The sequence below is a fragment of the Phyllobates terribilis genome, unplaced genomic scaffold (assembly GCF_046119375.1).
Source record: "Phyllobates terribilis strain yellow unplaced genomic scaffold, ASM4611937v1 Scaffold_11__3_contigs__length_659146591, whole genome shotgun sequence".
Taxonomy (NCBI): Eukaryota; Metazoa; Chordata; class Amphibia; order Anura; family Dendrobatidae; genus Phyllobates; species Phyllobates terribilis.
This window is the reverse complement of record NW_027362771.1, coordinates 580,637,649-580,656,078: the sequence shown is the minus strand read 5'-3', so window position 1 is coordinate 580,656,078 and position 18,430 is coordinate 580,637,649. Positions and strand designations below refer to the sequence as shown.

The following is an 18,430-nucleotide window of genomic DNA, read 5'->3' as shown; positions in this document are numbered from 1 at the left end:
CAAAGTTCCACTAATAGCATTCCGTGATGACTGACATTCTGGGAATTGTTATCCTTACACCACACCTACAGAGTACAGCTCCGGAGTGTAATACAGGATAAGCAATGCATGTACACAGTGACTGCACCAGCAGAATAGTGAGTGCAGCTCTGGAGTATAATACAGGGTGTAACTCAGGATCAGTAATGTAATGTATGTACACAGTGACTGCACCAGCAGAATAGTGAGTGCAGCTCTGGAGTATAATACAGGATGTAACTCAGGATCAGTAATGTAATGTATGTACACAGTGACTGCACCAGCAGAATAGTGAGTGCAGCTCTGGAGTATAATACAGGATGTAACTCAGGATCAGTAATGTAATGTATGTACACAGTGACTGCACCAGCAGAATAGTGAGTGCAGCTCTGGAGTATAATACAGGATGTAACTCAGGATCAGTAATGTAATATATGTACACAGTGACTGCACCAGCAGAATAGTGAGTGCAGCTCTGGAGTATAATACAGGATGTAACTCAGGATCAGTACAGGATAAGTAATGTAATGTATGTACACAGTGACTGCACCAGCAGAATAGTGAGTGCAGCTCTGGAGTATAATACAGGATGTAACTCAGGATCAGTAATGTAATGTATGTACACAGTGACTGCACCAGCAGAATAGTGAGTGCAGCTCTGGAGTATAATACAGGATATAACTCAGGATCAGTAATGTAATGTATGTACACAGTGACTGCACCAGCAGCATACTGGGTGCAGCTCTGATCAGCTGCTAGTCAGTGTGCTGATTACGGGTGTGGTGGCTGCAGATCCTGCTGTGAGCTCCTGATATCTGAGAAACCAACACCTCTCCACCTGGGGACCTGCTTTCTCTCTTTCCCAGGGAGGGAGCGGGTTTCTGGGATGAGTGATGGAGCCAAGTCCCAGGCTTCTGCTTCCTGAACCAGGCCGGCGGGGGGCAGAAGAAACCAGCAACCGGCCTGCACATCAGAGGACTCGGGGGTGAGACGCTGCACCAGGAGTCGCAGCAATGTGGCTCCTACTCCCCCCGGGATTGTGGAGATCCCCAGAAGCCGCAAGGCTTCCAGCATGGAGGAAAAGCCTGACAGCGGCGTGCAAGATGGCGCTCCTTCCGGAGGAAAGCTGAGTGCTCACGGAGGTGAGGCCGACCTCCCTGAGGGGGAATGGGCGCTGCAGGGACCCCGGGAGTCTGTGTCCACCTATGCCTCCCGGGTCATGATCCGCCTCCGTGAGTATGAAGATGCCAGTAAGCTCATCAGGAGGCTCCGGGAGGAGCTGCGCTGCACAAGCGCCAAAGCTGCGGGGGCCTCCAAACCAAGGAAGGCAAAACTCCAAGCCGAGGTAAAAAGACTGAGCAGTGAAATTCAACGCCTGGAACTTAGGAAAGCCACCATCAGGGAGCAGAGTGGTCCTTTCAAAGAAAAACTTATAAATGAAGACCGCTACAGAGAAATGGTTGATACCAGAGAGCAAAGGCAGATAGGGCTGCAGCCTGAGAACCAGGTGGATGATGAGAGTGATGATGACCAGCAGCAAGCCCCACCTGGCAGCCTGCAAAGTCACCCGCAGGCCACGTGCAGCGAGCTCCCTGCAGGACAGGCGACAGTGACATCCGGTCGCAGTTCTGCCGGCTCTGGGGAGGACAGTGACAGCAGCGGCCAGGGAGGGGCGCTAATGGCGGAGATAAAGCTCCTGGAGTCCCCAGTGTGCCTCCAAAACTTCCATCTTGGTGACGAACTACCAGAAGAGGCACCTGGGGGCCACAAAAAGGCAAAGAAGACCAAGCCAAAACTGCAGGAAGCGGTAAGCTATGTCTATGCCCCCCTCCCTGTACCCCCTGAGTCGGCGGCAGGCTCAGCTCGCTGTATAAGCCCCGTTGCCCAGCCCAGCCCGGGTTCTGCTGTGGATCCGGTGCAAAGGCGCGGAGAGATTACAGAGCGTGGTAGTGAGGCGCAGAGCTCCGTCTCTGCTTGTAGTAGTGGGGACGTAGCAGGAGGTGCATCAGCCGAGAGGCTGGACAGTGAGGGCGGCCCGGCGGCGGGCGTTCCATCAGGCCACGATGCTGTGGTGCGCTCTTCAGTGGGAGGGGGGAGCAGCCCGGTGTCGGAGGCAGCTCCGGTAGCCTCGGCGCCTCTGAATGCTGTTGCCGCTGATCACTTAGTTGAGAAGCGGCGGCAGTGTGAGGGGGCAGTTGAGGCTGAGCGTTCCGGTCCTCCCACGAAAGTGCTATTTTGTGTTGGCGTCGCTGGTCCGGAAGATCCTGATGCTAAAGATCAGCGGCGCCTAACTGCAGCTAGAGATCAGCGGCACATTATACCAAATGCCAAACAGCGGAAATTACCGACCGATGATGTGGAGGGCACACATAAGACCGGGGGTGAGGTCGCCTCCAGCTCTATGGAGGTGACTGAGCCCCTTGTGCCTGATGCGGAGGTCAAAAGGTCATCCACCATTGTTACTGGTCCAGCAGGAATGATTGTGGTGGTGGAGGTGAATGAGGATAATTCATTGTCTAGTGGTGTGGTTGCTGGTTTGGTGGAGGGTGAGATGGAGGTGGGTAATGGTGATACTGTTGGGGCTGATGTGGTCACTGGTCCGGTTGCCCCCCCGGGGGTGGCAACACCTGTCCAGAGTTATGCCAGTGTCACCTCCGGGGCAAATAGGGCATCCTCCTCGTCTCCGGGCTTTGGGGACGGCATGTTGCAACGGCGCCTTCTGGAGGCTCTAAAGAAGGGGGAGAGATCACTAATGGTAGAGGGTCGAGAGGTTGATCTATCCTTCTGGATAGAGAGGCATGGCCTCGGTGCCTTCCGAGAGCAAAAAGGGGGAGATACAGTGTGGTCCCTCCCAACAGCCGGGCCAGGCAGTGTGCGTAGGAATGTGGTCCGTCTTCGGTGGAGGGGCAGTGATGCATGTCCGCCAAGGTCTAAAGTTGTGGAGCTCCTGCTGAGGATGGGCTTCAAGGCGATTGACATCTACGCCTTGATACATCCCTATTCCACGCCTGAGTTTGATGTCAGCTTTGTTCGGCCGGAGGGGCTTGAGCTCTTCTGGGCGAATTATGAGTTGGCAAAAAATGAGCCCGGCTGGCGAGACTTTGCCGTTCAGGCAGTGTCTCGCCAAAACCAGATCAAGAAAGTGACTGTGATGACGCGTAACGAGTCGCTTTCTTGCTATGACATCATGACGTGGCTTGGTCGGTATGGAGAGGTGGTGGAGATGCCAAAGAAAAACCGCGACGAGTTTGGTATCTGGTCAGGGGCCTGGACGTTTATGGTAAAACTTAAGCGTTCAGGTGGTACGGTTGCCCACATTCCATCGTCTGCCTTCCTGGGTAGGGATCGTATCCTGGTCTACCAGGGGCAACCGAAGCTCTGTCACAGGTGCGGCGACCCCACACACTTCAGTGCAAACTGCACCGTGCAGAAATGCGCGTTGTGTGGGGGTGTCGGCCATCTTGCCGCCTCTTGTGTGGAGATTAGGTGCCACCTGTGTGGTGAGTTAGGCCACCCATTCAGCCATTGTCCTCGCTCCTTTGCTAATGCAGTCGAGACCCCGGTGGGAGTAAGCCGTGAGGCCGATTCTGCCGGAGAGGGGACTAGCAGGGGTGGGGGAGCTGAGGGGCCAGGGAAGAAAAGCAATAAAAAGACGCCTGCCCAGCTGAGGCGTCTAGACAAGCGCAGACAGGAGAGGGAGCGGGGCGAGCCCCAGACTACCGGGGCAGCCCCTGTCCTGGATGCCAGTGTTGCTGCTGAGGCCCCGAGGGATGATGAGTTGGATGAGGAGGTCAGGAGGATCCACAGGGAGGAAACTGCCTCTGCTTCAGAATCCTCCCATTATGAAAGTATGGATGAGGATAATAAGCGGTGGCTAGAGCACAAGTGTAAGCTCGGCACCAAAAAGAAGAAAAAGAAGGGAGATAAAACATCTTCTCCCGCTCTGACCAAGGTACCTAAGGAAGGTAAAACCGACTCCCCTCTAGTTGGTCTTTCTAACCGGTTCCAAGCCCTTGATAACATCTCTTCCTCTGAGGAGGAGGCTGAGGGTGAGGTTCCGGCTTCAGCGGAGCTTACAGGGGGCGCCGAGTCTCCTTCTCCTGGGGATGCAAGGTCCTTGGGTGGAGGGACTGGCCCAGAGTCCGGAGACGAGGACGAAAAAAGAAGGAAAAATGTGGGAATGGACACCTCTGTGTCATTAAAGAGGGGGAAGGATTCCTCCTCTGAGGCAGAGGATAAGGGGAGTGGGAAGAAGAAAGCCATCTAACTCAATCACCAATGATGGCGGTACCCACTCCGTTGACGCTGGCGTCCATTAATGTCGCCAGCATTAAGTCAAACATGGCTAGATTTGCGGCCTTTGATTTTCTCAGCCGGGTTGAAGCTGACATTTTCTTTTTGCAAGAGACCAGGCTGCCAAATATGACAGAGGTGTTTATAGCTAAGAGGGAGTGGAGACTCGGGCCCTCCTATTGGTCTTTTGCGGCCGCGCCGTATAGCGGAGTGGAGGTCCTTTTTACCGCACCAGTAGAATGCCGACGGGTTATTGAGTTAGAAATGGGGAGGTGCCTGATATTAGATGTCCTCATGAAGGGACAAGAGCTTCGGCTCATTAACATCTATGGTCCCCAATCTAAATGGGACCGGAAGTGTCTCTTTATGAGGATCAAGCCCTACCTTTTTACAAGTCGGCAGGTCGTCTTTGGAGGGGACTTCAACACTGTCACGAGGCCCCGGGATAGAAGAGGTTCCAGAGACAAGCTGACTTATGATAGCGTTGCCCTTAATAGTATAGCTAGTGAGGCTCGCCTGGTGGATGTCCACATCCGGCACACCGCAGGCCACGAGGGGTTCACCTATCATAGAGGTAACTGTAGGTCCAGGATAGACAGGTTTTATTTAAAGGAGGAAGCCGTCTCTTCAGCAGTATCTGTTGTTGAGGTGGAGTTCTCCGATCACTGTTTGATTTTGTTTTCCCTGAATGTTACAGAGACCCCCCGGATGGGAAGAGGCTTTTGGAGGCTCAATTCGTCTCTCTTGGAAGAAGCGGAGATAAGACAGTCCTTTGAGGATTTCCTTCAGAGCCAGGTACCCTTACTGGATCTTTGTAGTAGTAAGTCAGAGTGGTGGGAGATGTTTAAGAAAAGGGTGGCGAGATTCTTCCGCCAGCTCTCGAGCCTCAGGAGCCTGGACAGGTACCGCCTGTATCAGGGCCTGAGGAGGAAACTCGAGCATCTTGTCTCAACTGGAGGTAGCCGCGAGGAGATCTCCAGAGTGAAATCTTTGCTAATGAGGTGTCAGTATGATAGACACGCATCTTTGGTTTTTGAGAGGGATTACGGGAAGTACCGCTCGCCCGACCCTTATAGAAACTGCAAGATGTCAGTGAATAGTAAAGTTGTTACAGGACTGGTTGACACTGCGGGGTCCCTGAAAAGATCCAGATCAGGGATCCTGGAGGTCGTCAGATCCTTCTACTCGCACCTCTTGGGGAAGAGGGATCTGGATTGGGATGAGATGTCGGCTTTTCTGGCTGAAGCCGTCCCCGAACCAGGGGTAGACCCCTCTCTTGGCGTTTTGACAGAGATGATCAGGGAAGAGGAAGTTAAGTTGGCGATTGAAGGGCTTGCCCTGAAGAAATCTCCCGGTCCGGATGGCTTAACATCTGAATTCTATAAGACCTTTAAGGACGCCTTGGTTCCCCTCTTGACTGAGGTATTCAATGAGTGTCTTTCCTCGGGCACTCTGCCAAAGTCAATGAGGAGGTCTGCCCTGATCATCTTGTCAAAGGGTAAGGACCCATCTTGCATTGAGAATTGGCGTCCCATAGCGCTTCTCAATGCAGACAGGAAGGTTTTGGCAAAGGTGCTGTTTAATCGGCTGGTGAAATTTGCACCCCAGCTCCTTTCGGGGGCCCAGCATTGCTCTGTTCCGGGCCGCAGTACAATTAGTGCTGTACTCTGTGTCCGAGAGGCGGTGGAGCAGGGTAGGGCTGGCCACTGGAAGGGGTACATGCTGTCATTGGACCAGGCAAAAGCGTTTGATCGGGTTAATCATGAGTACCTCTGGTCTGTCCTTCTGAGGTATGGCCTGCCGGGGGGGTTTGTTGATTGGCTTAAGACCTTGTACTCTGGGGCAGAGAGTTTCCCACTTGTGAACGGTTGGATTGGAAGCTCTTTTGAGGTTGGGTGTGGTGTTCGCCAGGGTTGTCCCTTGAGCCCGCTACTGTACGTGTTTGCGATTGACCCACTTCTTAGGAGGGTGGAGCGTGGACCGTTGGCTGGGATCGGGATGGACCGGGCAGCACCGGAAGCCACTCTGAGAGTGGTGGCGTATGCTGATGACGTCACCGTTTTTGTTTCCTCTGATGGGGAGGCAGAATGGCTGATGTCAGAGGTAAATCGCTACTCGGAGGCATCCGGGTCTAAGATCAACCGGGACAAGTGTGAGAGTCTCTGGCTGGGAGGAGGAGATCCTGGTTTTGATCTCCCGGACACCCTTCCAGAACCCAAAGTCTCTGCAAAAGTTCTTGGCATCGAATTTGGCCAGGGGGATTACCCCAAACAAAATTGGGACAGCAGGCTAGAGATCGCCACTCAGAAGGTGAACCAATGGAAGGGTTGGTCTTTGACCCTAAGGGAAAGGGTAAACCTGATCAAAACTTACCTGCTCCCTTTGCTGATCTATCTGGGCAGTGTGTGCATCTTGCCAGAGCCTCTCTGGACTCGGGTCTACAGTTTGTTCTTTCAACTGTTATGGGGGAATAGACTGAACCTGGTCAAGAGGGAGGTTACTTACCGTACGAGGAGACTAGGAGGGTTGGGTATGGTCAACCCTGTGGTATTCCTTGTGAATACCTTCATTAAGATCAATATTGCAAACCTCTGGAAAGAGAGGGCTCCTCCGTGGGTATTCTCCTGTAAGGGATGGTTTCAGCCTTTCTTCCAGGAATGGGAGACAGGAGGGCAAGTGAAGGATCTCCGCACACCGCATGGACATCTCCCGGCTTACGCTACCGTGGTTCTGAAGGTAATTCGCCGGTGGGGTCTGGGAATGTGGGAGGTCAGAACTCTGCCAAGGAAGCTCCTTGACAAAAGGGTTCTGTTGACCCATTTTCAGAAGCCTCTGGCGCTCAGGGATTGCCCAAGTCGGGATCTTGGTGTAGGTCTGCATCTTTTGAATTCTATCAGGATCCCCTCGAAGGTTTGGGACTTGGCTTGGCGCTGCTTCCATGGGAAACTGTGTGTGAGGGACAATCTGAAGTGTAGGAGCTCTGAGGACAGGAACTGTCCTCGGGAGCATTGTGGTACCATGCTTGAAAGCATGGACCACTTCCTGCTTCGTTGTCCCTTTAACACAGAGGTGTACAACAGGGTGGGCGCCTCCATTGGCTGGCCCCGGCTGGCTGGTCTCTCTTATGCGGAATGGGCCTATGGAGCATTCGGGGACCTGGGTGGTCGGGACCGCTGCACCTTATTTCTAGTTAGCGCAGTGGTTAGGTATCACACGTGGAACGCACGGTGCTTAGTATCGACGCAGCGGAAAATCCTCCCAGTGGACGATGTGTTTAGGACCATACTCGGTGACCTGGTGAAGGTGCGTTCTCTGGAGTATGAGAGACTGGGTACATGGAGGGCCGCTCTCCTCTGGAGGGGCTTTTCTTTTAGTGTGCCCTAGTCTGGTCATCTCCTCTCCTGGTGGTGGGCTGCTGCTGACACCATAGATTTTTGTTTTATTGATCAGTAGACAGTGATGTAGGGCTGCAGGCGCCGAACTTGGGCTTTGTCAGTTGTGGTTATAGTATTGTTTCTTTCTGTATATATTGTATATATGGGTTTGGGTGTAGGTGTTAGGTTGGGTGGAGGGAAAAGGGGGGAGGTGGGTTCATCTTGTGGGACACTGGTATTTGGGTGAAAAACTGGCACTGCCTGATCTGGCCTATGGACGTTGGACTGAGGCATGAGGCGCAGGACCAGCTCTCAGGTCAGTGCCGGGGAGGGACTGGTGGGCTTGAGTGTGGGGGGTTTTGTTTTGTCTTGTATATATTTGTATAGTTAGTATTTATTTTATTTTATTTTATTTATTTAAAAAAAAAAAAAAAAAAAAAAAAAAAAAAGAATGTATATATTAGTTTGTATATAATTTGTCGGTTATTGTTTATTATATTGTATTATTTGTTTGGTAACCGGACCAGATGTCATGGTGTAGGTAGTTATTATTGTGTATATATGTATAATATGTGTGTGAGGAGAGAGGGAGCGGCTGGACCAGTTCATTACATTGTTTATTTTCTGGTTATTCATTTTGTTATGTTTCTGTTATTATTATTGTTATGTTTTTCATTTTTATAATAAAAGATCTACAGGATGTAACTCAGGATCAGTAATGTAATGTATGTACACAGTGACTGCACCAGCAGAATAATGAGTGCAGCTCTGGAGTATAATACAGGATGTAACTCAGGATCAGTACAGGATCAGTAATGTAATGTATGTACACAGTGACTGCACCAGCAGAATAGTGAGTGCAGCTCTGGAGTATAATACAGGAGGTAACTCAGGATCAGTAATGTAATGTATGTACCCAGTGACTGCACCAGCAGAATAGTGAGTGCAGCTCTGGGGTATAATACAGGATGTAACTCAGGATCAGTACAGGATCAGTAATGTAATGTATGTACACACTGACTGCACCAGTAGAATAGTGAGTGCAGCTCTGGAGTATAATACAGGATGTAACTCAGGATCAGTAATGTAATGTATGTACACAATGACTGCACCAGTAGAATAGTGAGTGCAGCTCTGGAGTATAATACAGGATGTAACTCAGGATCAGTACAGGATCAGTAATGTAATGTATGTACACAATGACTGCACCAGTAGAATAGTGAGTGCAGCTCTGGAGTATAATACAGGATGTAACTCGGGATCAGTACAGGATCAGTAATGTAATGTATGTACACACTGACTGCACCAGTAGAATAGTGAGTGCAGCTCTGGAGTATAATACAGGATGTAACTCAGGATCAGTAATGTAATGTATGTACACAGTGACTGCACCAGCAGAATAGTGAGTGCAGCTCTGGAGTATAATGCAGGATGTAACTCAGGATCAGTACATGATAAGTAATGTAATGTGTGTACACAGTGACTGCACCAGCAGAATAGTGAGTGCAGCTCTGGAGTATAATACAGGATGTAACTCAGGATAAGTACAGGATCAGTAATGTAATGTATGTACACAGTGACTGCACCAGCAGAATAGTGAGTGCAGCTCTGGAGTATAATACAGGATGTAACTCAGGATCAGTAATGTAATGTATGTACACAGTGACTGAACCAGCAGAATAGTGAGTGCAGCTCTGTGGTATAATACAGGATGTAACTCAGGATCAGTACAGGATCAGTAATGTATATACTCAGTGACTGCACCAGCAGAATAGTGAGTGCAGCTCTGGAGTATAATACAGGATGTAAGTCAGGATCAGTAATGTAATGTATGTACACAGTGACTGCACCAGCAGAATAGTGAGTGCAGCTTTGGAGTATAATGCAGGATGTAACTCAGGATCAGTAATGTATGTACACAGTGACTGCACCAGCAGAATAGTGAGTGCAGCTCTGGAGTATAATACAGGATGTAACTCAGGATCAGTACAGGATCATTAATGTAATGTATGTACACAGTGACTGCACCAGCAGAATAGTGAGTGCAGCTCTGGAGTATAATACAGGATATAACTCAGGATCAGTAATGTAATGTAATGTATGTACACAGTGACTGCACCAGCAGAAGAGTGAGTGCAGCTCTGGAGTATAATACAGGATGTAACTCAAGATCAGTAATGTAATGTAATGTATGTACACAGTGACTGCACCAGCAGAAGAGTGAGTGCAGCTCTGGAGTATAATACAGGATGTAACTCAGGATCAGTAATGTAATGTATGTACACAGTGACTGCACCAGCAGAATAGTAAGTGCAGCTCTGGAGTATAATACAGGATGTAACTCAGGATCAGTACAGGATCAGTAATGTAATGTATGTACACAGTGACTGCACCAGCCGAATAGTAAGTGCAGCTCTGGAGTATAATACAGGATGTAACTCAGGATCAGTAATGTAATGTATGTACACGGTGACTGCGCCAGCAGAATAGTGAGTGCAGCTCTGGAGTATAATACAGGATGTAACTCAGGATCAGTAATGTAATGTATGTACACAGTGACTGCACCAGCAGAATAGTGAGTGCAGCTCTGGAGTATAATACAGGATGTAACTCAGGATCAGTAATGTAATGTATGTACACGGTGACTGCGCCAGCAGAATAGTGAGTGCAGCTCTGGAGTATAATACAGGATGTAACTCAAGATCAGTAATGTAATGTAATGTATGTACACAGTGACTGCAACCAGCAGAAGAGTGAGTGCAGCTCTGGAGTATAGTACAGGATATAACTCAGGATCAGTACAGGATAAGTAATGTAATGTATGTACACAGTGACTGCACCAGCAGAATAGTGAGTGCAGCTCTGGAGTATAATACAGGATGTAACTCAGGATCAGTAATGTAATGTATGTACACAGTGACTGCACCAGCAGAATAGTGAGTGCAGCTCTGGAGTATAATACAGGATGTAACTCAGGATCAGTAATGTAATGTATGTACACAGTGACTGCACCAGCAGAATAGTGAGTGCAGCTCTGGAGTATAATACAGGATGTAACTCAGGATCAGTAATGTAATGTATGTACACAGTGACTGCACCAGCAGAATAGTGAGTGCAGCTCTGGAGTATAATACAGGATGTAACTCAAGATCAATAATGTAATGTATGTACACAGTGACTGCACCAGCAGAATAGTGAGTGCAGCTCTGGAGTATAATATTGGATGTAACTCAGGATCAGTACAGGATAAGTAATGTAACGTATGTACATAGTGACTGCACCAGCAGAATAGTGAGCACAGCTCTGGAGTATAATACAGGATGTAACTCAAGATCAGTACAGGATAAGTAATGTAATGTATGTACATAGTGACTGCACCAGCAGAATAGTGAGCACAGCTCTGGAGTATAATACAGGATGTAACTCAGGATCAGTAATGTAATGTATGTACACAGTGACTCCACCAGCAGAATAGTGAGTGCGGCTCTGGAGTATAATACAGGATGTAACTCAGGATCAGTAATGTAATGAATATACACAGTGACTGCACCAGCAGAATAGTGAGTGCAGCTCTGGAGTATAATACAGGATGTAACTCAGGATCAGTAATGTAATGAATATACACAGTGACTGCACCAGCAGAATAGTGAGTGCGGCTCTGGAGTATAATACAGGATGTAACTCAGGAACAGTACAGGATAAGTAATGTAATGTATGTACATAGTGACTGCACCAGCAGAATAGTGAGTGCAGCTCTGGAGTATAATACAGGATGTAACACAGGATCAGTAATGTAATGTATGTACACAGTGACTGCACCAGCAGAATAGTGAGCACAGCTCTGGAGTATAATACAGGATATAACTCAGGATCAGTACAGGATAAGTAATGTAATGTGTGTACACAGTGACTGCACTAGCAGAATAGTGAGTGCAGCTCTGGAGTATAATACAGGATGTAACTCAGGATCAGTACAGGATTAGTAATGTAATGTGTGTACACAGTGACTGCACCAGCAGAATAGTGAGTGCTGCTCTGGAGTATAATACAGGATGTAACTCAGGATCGGTACAGGATCAGTAATGTAATGTATGTACACAGTGACTGCACCAGCAGAATAGTGAGTGCAGCTCTGGAGTATAATACAGGATGTAACTCAGGATCAGTAATGTAATGTATGTACACAGTGACTGCACCAGCAGAATAGTGAGTGCAGCTCTGGAGTATAATACAGGATGTAACTCAGGATCAGTACAGGATCAGTAATGTATATACTCAGTGACTGCACCAGCAGAATAGTGAGTGCAGCTCTGGAGTATAATACAGGATGTAATTCAGGATCAATACAGGATGTAATTCAGGATCAGTACAGGATAAGTAATGTAATGTATGTACACAGTGACTGCACAAGCAGAATATTGAGTGCAGCTCTGGAGTATAATACAGTATGTAACTCAGGATCATTACAGGATAAGTAATGTAATGTGTGTACACAGTGACTGCACCAGCAGAATAGTGAGTGCAGCTCTGGTGTATAATACAGGATGTAACTCAGGATCAGTACAGGATCAGTAATGTATGTACACAGTGACTGCACCAGCAGAATAGTGAGTGCAGCTCTAGAGTATAATACAGGATGTAACTCAGGATCAGTACAGGATCAGTAATGTAATGTATGTACATAGTGACTGCACCAGCAGAATAGTGAGTGCAGCTCTGCAGTATAATACAGGATATAACTCAGGATCAGTAATGTAATAAATGTACACAGTGACTGCACCAGCAGAAGAGTGAGTGCAGCTCTGGAGTATAATACAGGATGTAACTCAAGATCAGTAATGTAATGTATGTACACAGTGACTGCACCAGCAGAATAGTGAGTGCAGCTCTGGAGTATAATACAGGATGTAACTCAGGATCAGTAATGTAATGTATGTACACAGTGACTGCACCAGCAGAATAGTGAGTGCAGCTCTGGAGTATAATACAGGATGTAACTCAGGATCAGTAATGTAATGTATGTACACAGTGACTGCACCAGCAGAATAGTGAGTGCAGCTCTGGGGTATAATACAGGATGTAACTCAGAATCAGTACAGGATCAGTAATGTATATACTCAGTGACTGCACCAGCAGAATAGTGAGTGCAGCTCTGGAGTATAATACAGGATGTAATTCAGGATCAGTACAGGATAAGTAATGTAATGTATGTACACAGTGACTGCACAAGCAGAATATTGAGTGCAGCTCTGGAGTATAATACAGTATGTAGCTCAGGATCAGTACAGGATCAGTAATGTAATGTATGTACACAGTGACTGCACCAGCAGAATAGTGAGTGCAGCTCTAGAGTATAATACAGGATGTAACTCAGGATCAGTACAGGATCAGTAATGTAATGTATGTACACAGTGACTCCACCAGCAGAATAGTGAGTGCAGCTCTGCAGTATAATACAGGATATAACTCAGGATCAGTAATGTAATAAATGTACACAGTGACTGCACCAGCAGAAGAGTGAGTGCAGCTCTGGAGTATAGTACAGGATATAACTCAGGATCAGTACAGGATAAGTAATGTAATGTATGTACACAGTGACTGCACCAGCAGAATAGTGAGTGCAGCTCTGGGGTATAATACAGGATCTAACTCATAATCAGTACAGGATCAGTAATGTATATACTCAGTGACTGCACCAGCAGAATAGTGAGTGCAGCTCTGGAGTATAATACAGGATGTAATTCAGGATCAATACAGGATGTAATTCAGGATCAGTACAGGATAAGTAATGTAATGTATGTAAACAGTGACTGCACAAGCAGAATAGTGAGTGCAGCTCTGGTGTATAATACAGTATGTAACTCAGGATCAGTACAGGATAAGTAATGTAATGTGTGTACACAGTGACTGCACCAGCAGAATAGTGAGTGCAGCTCTGGTGTATAATACAGGATGTAACTCAGGATCAGTACAGGATCAGTAATGTAATGTATGTACACAGTGACTGCACCAGCAGAATAGTGAGTGCAGCTCTAGAGTATAATACAGGATGTAACTCAGGATCAGTACAGGATCAGTAATGTAATGTATGTACACAGTGACTCCACCAGCAGAATAGTGAGTGCAGCTCTGCAGTATAATACAGGATATAACTCAGGATCAGTAATGTAATAAATGTACACAGTGACTGCACCAGCAGAAGAGTTAGTGCAGCTCTGGAGTATAATACAGGATGTAACTCAGGATCAGTACAGGATCAGTAATGTAATGTATGTACACAGTGACTGCACCAGCAGAATAGTGAGTGCAGCTCTAGAGTATAGTACAGGATATAACTCAGGATCAGTACAGGATAAGTAATGTAATGTATGTACACAGTGACTGCACCAGCAGAATAGTGAGTGCAGCTCTGGAGTATAATACAGGATGTAACTCAGGATCAGTAATGTAATGTATGTACACAGTGACTGCACCAGCAGAATAGTGAGTGCAGCTCTGGAGTATAATACAGGATGTTACTCAGGATCAGTACAGGATAAGTAATGTAACGTATGTACATAGTGACTGCACCAGCAGAATAGTGAGCACAGCTCTGGAGTATAATACGGGATGTAACTCAAGATCAGTACAGGATAAGTAATGTAATGTATGTACATAGTGACTGCACCAGCAGAATAGTGAGCACAGCTCTGGAGTATAATACAGGATGTAACTCAGGATCAGTAATGTAATGTATGTATACAGTGACTGCACCAGCAGAATAGTGAGTGCAGCTCTGGAGTATAATACAGGATGTAACTCAGGATCAGTACAGGATCAGTAATGTAATGTATGTACACAGTGACTCCACCAGCAGAATAGTGAGTGCAGCTCTGCAGTATAATACAGGATATAACTCAGGATCAGTAATGTAATGTATGTACACAGTGACTGCACCAGCAGAAGAGTGAGTGCAGCTCTGGAGTATAGTACAGGATATAACTCAGGATCAGTACAGGATAAGTAATGTAATGTATGTACACAGTGACTGCACCAGCAAAATAGTGAGTGCAGCTCTGGAGTATAATACAGGATGTAACTCAGGATCAGTAATGTAATGTATGTACACAGTGACTGCACCAGCAGAATAGTGAGTGCAGCTCTGGAGTATAATACAGGATGTAACTCAGGATCAGTAATGTAATGTATGTACACAGTGACTGCACCAGCAGAATAGTGAGTGCAGCTCTGGGGTATAATACAGGATGTAACTCAGAATCAGCACAGGATCAGTAATGTATATACTCAGTGACTGCACCAGCAGAATAGTGAGTGCAGCTCTGGAGTATAATACAGGATGTAATTCAGGATCAATACAGGATGTAATTCAGGATCAGTACAGGATAAGTAATGTAATGTATGTACACAGTGACTGCACAAGCAGAATATTGAGTGCAGCTCTGGAGTATAATACAGTATGTAACTCAGGATCAGTACAGGATAAGTAATGTAATGTGTGTACACAGTGACTGCACCAGCAGAATAGTGAGTGCAGCTCTGGTGTATAATACAGGATGTAACTCAGGATCAGTACAGGATCAGTAATGTATGTACACAGTGACTGCACCAGCAGAATAGTGAGTGCAGCTCTAGAGTATAATACAGGATGTAACTCAGGATCAGTACAGGATCAGTAATGTAATGTATGTACACAGTGACTCCACCAGCAGAATAGTGAGTGCAGCTCTGCAGTATAATACAGGATATAACTCAGGATCAGTAATGTAATAAATGTACACAGTGACTGCACCAGCAGAAGAGTGAGTGCAGCTCTGGAGTATAGTACAGGATATAACTCAGGATCAGTACAGGATAAGTAATGTAATGTATGTACACAGTGACTGCACCAGCAGAATAGTGAGTGCAGCTCTGGAGTATAATACAGGATGTAACTCAGGATCAGTAATGTAATGTATGTACACAGTGACTGCACCAGCAGAATAGTGAGTGCAGCTCTGGAGTATAATACAGGATGTAACTCAGGATCAGTAATGTAATGTATGTACACAGTGACTGCACCAGCAGAATAGTGAGTGCATCTCTGGAGTATAATACAGGATGTAACTCAGGATCAGTAATGTAATGTATGTACACAGTGACTGCACCAGCAGAATAGTGAGTGCAGCTCTGGAGTATAATACAGGATGTTACTCAGGATCAGTACAGGATAAGTAATGTAACGTATGTACATAGTGACTGCACCAGCAGAATAGTGAGCACAGCTCTGGAGTATAATACGGGATGTAACTCAAGATCAGTACAGGATAAGTAATGTAATGTATGTACATAGTGACTGCACCAGCAGAATAGTGAGCACAGCTCTGGAGTATAATACAGGATGTAACTCAGGATCAGTAATGTAATGTATGTATACAGTGACTGCACCAGCAGAATAGTGAGTGCAGCTCTGGAGTATAATACAGGATGTAACTCAGGATCAGTACAGGATAAGTAATGTAATGTGTGTACACAGTGACTGCACCAGCAGAATAGTGAGTGCTGCTCTGGAGTATAATACAGGATGTAACTCAGGATCTGTACAGGATCAGTAATGTAATGTATGTACACAGTGACTGCACCAGCAGAATAGTGAGTGCAGCTCTGGAGTATAATACAGGATGTAACTCAGGATCAGTAATGTAATGTATGTACACAGTGACTGCACCAGCAGAATAGTGAGTGCAGCTCTGGAGTATAATACAGGATGTAACTCAGGATCAGTACAGGATCAGTAATGTATATACTCAGTGACTGCACCAGCAGAATAGTGAGTGCAGCTCTGGAGTATAATACAGGATGTAATTCAGGATCAGTACAGGATAAGTAATGTAATGTATGTACACAGTGACTGCACAAGCAGAATATTGAGTGCAGCTCTGGAGTATAATACAGTATGTAACTCAGGATCATTACAGGATAAGTAATGTAATGTGTGTACACAGTGACTGCACCAGCAGAATAGTGAGTGCAGCTCTGGTGTATAATACAGGATGTAACTCAGGATCTATACAGGATCAGTAATGTATGTACACAGTGACTGCACCAGCAGAATAGTGAGTGCAGCTCTAGAGTATAATACAGGATGTAACTCAGGATCAGTACAGGATCAGTAATGTAATGTATGTACATAGTGACTGCACCAGCAGAATAGTGAGTGCAGCTCTGCAGTATAATACAGGATATAACTCAGGATCAGTAATGTAATAAATGTACACAGTGACTGCACCAGCAGAAGAGTGAGTGCAGCTCTGGAGTATAATACAGGATGTAACTCAAGATCAGTAATGTAATGTATGTACACAGTGACTGCACCAGCAGAATAGTGAGTGCAGCTCTGGAGTATAATACAGGATGTAACTCAGGATCAGTAATGTAATGTATGTACACAGTGACTGCACCAGCAGAATAGTGAGTGCAGCTCTGGAGTATAATACAGGATGTAACTCAGGATCAGTAATGTAATGTATGTACACAGTGACTGCACCAGCAGAATAGTGAGTGCAGCTCTGGGGTATAATACAGGATGTAACTCAGAATCAGTACAGGATCAGTAATGTATATACTCAGTGACTGCACCAGCAGAATAGTGAGTGCAGCTCTGGAGTATAATACAGGATGTAATTCAGGATCAATACAGGATGTAATTCAGGATCAGTACAGGATAAGTAATGTAATGTATGTACACAGTGACTGCACAAGCAGAATATTGAGTGCAGCTCTGGAGTATAATACAGTATGTAGCTCAGGATCAGTACAGGATCAGTAATGTAATGTATGTACACAGTGACTGCACCAGCAGAATAGTGAGTGCAGCTCTAGAGTATAATACAGGATGTAACTCAGGATCAGTACAGGATCAGTAATGTAATGTATGTACACAGTGACTCCACCAGCAGAATAGTGAGTGCAGCTCTGCAGTATAATACAGGATATAACTCAGGATCAGTAATGTAATAAATGCACACAGTGACTGCACCAGCAGAAGAGTGAGTGCAGCTCTGGAGTATAGTACAGGATATAACTCAGGATCAGTACAGGATAAGTAATGTAATGTATGTACACAGTGACTGCACCAGCAGAATAGTGAGTGCAGCTCTGGAGTATAATACAGGATGTAACTCAGGATCAGTAATGTAATGTATGTACACAGTGACTGCACCAGCAGAATAGTGAGTGCAGCTCTGGGGTATAATACAGGATGTAACTCAGAATCAGTACAGGATCAGTAATGTATATACTCAGTGACTGCAACAGCAGAATAGTGAGTGCAGCTCTGGAGTATAATACAGGATGTAATTCAGGATCAATACAGGATGTAATTCAGGATCAGTACAGGATAAGTAATGTAATGTATGTACACAGTGACTGCACAAGCAGAATATTGAGTGCAGCTCTGGAGTATAATACAGTATGTAACTCAGGATCAGTACAGGATAAGTAATGTAATGTGTGTACACAGTGACTGCACCAGCAGAATAGTGAGTGCAGCTCTGGTGTATAATACAGGATGTAACTCAGGATCAGTACAGGATCAGTAATGTAATGTATGTACACAGTGACTGCACCAGCAGAATAGTGAGTGCAGCTCTAGAGTATAATACAGGATGTAACTCAGGATCAGTACAGGATCAGTAATGTAATGTATGTACACAGTGACTCCACCAGCAGAATAGTGAGTGCAGCTCTGCAGTATAATACAGGATATA

The 18,430-nt window shown here is 46.2% G+C and overlaps 1 protein-coding gene across 1 annotated transcript in view; it reads left to right on the top strand.

Moving 5' to 3' along the window:
* The window catches only part of QTRT1 (queuine tRNA-ribosyltransferase catalytic subunit 1), a 49,178-nt gene that overhangs the window by 11,456 nt on the left and 19,292 nt on the right, over positions 1 to 18,430 (top strand). The gene's annotated exons all lie outside the window — the stretch shown is intronic.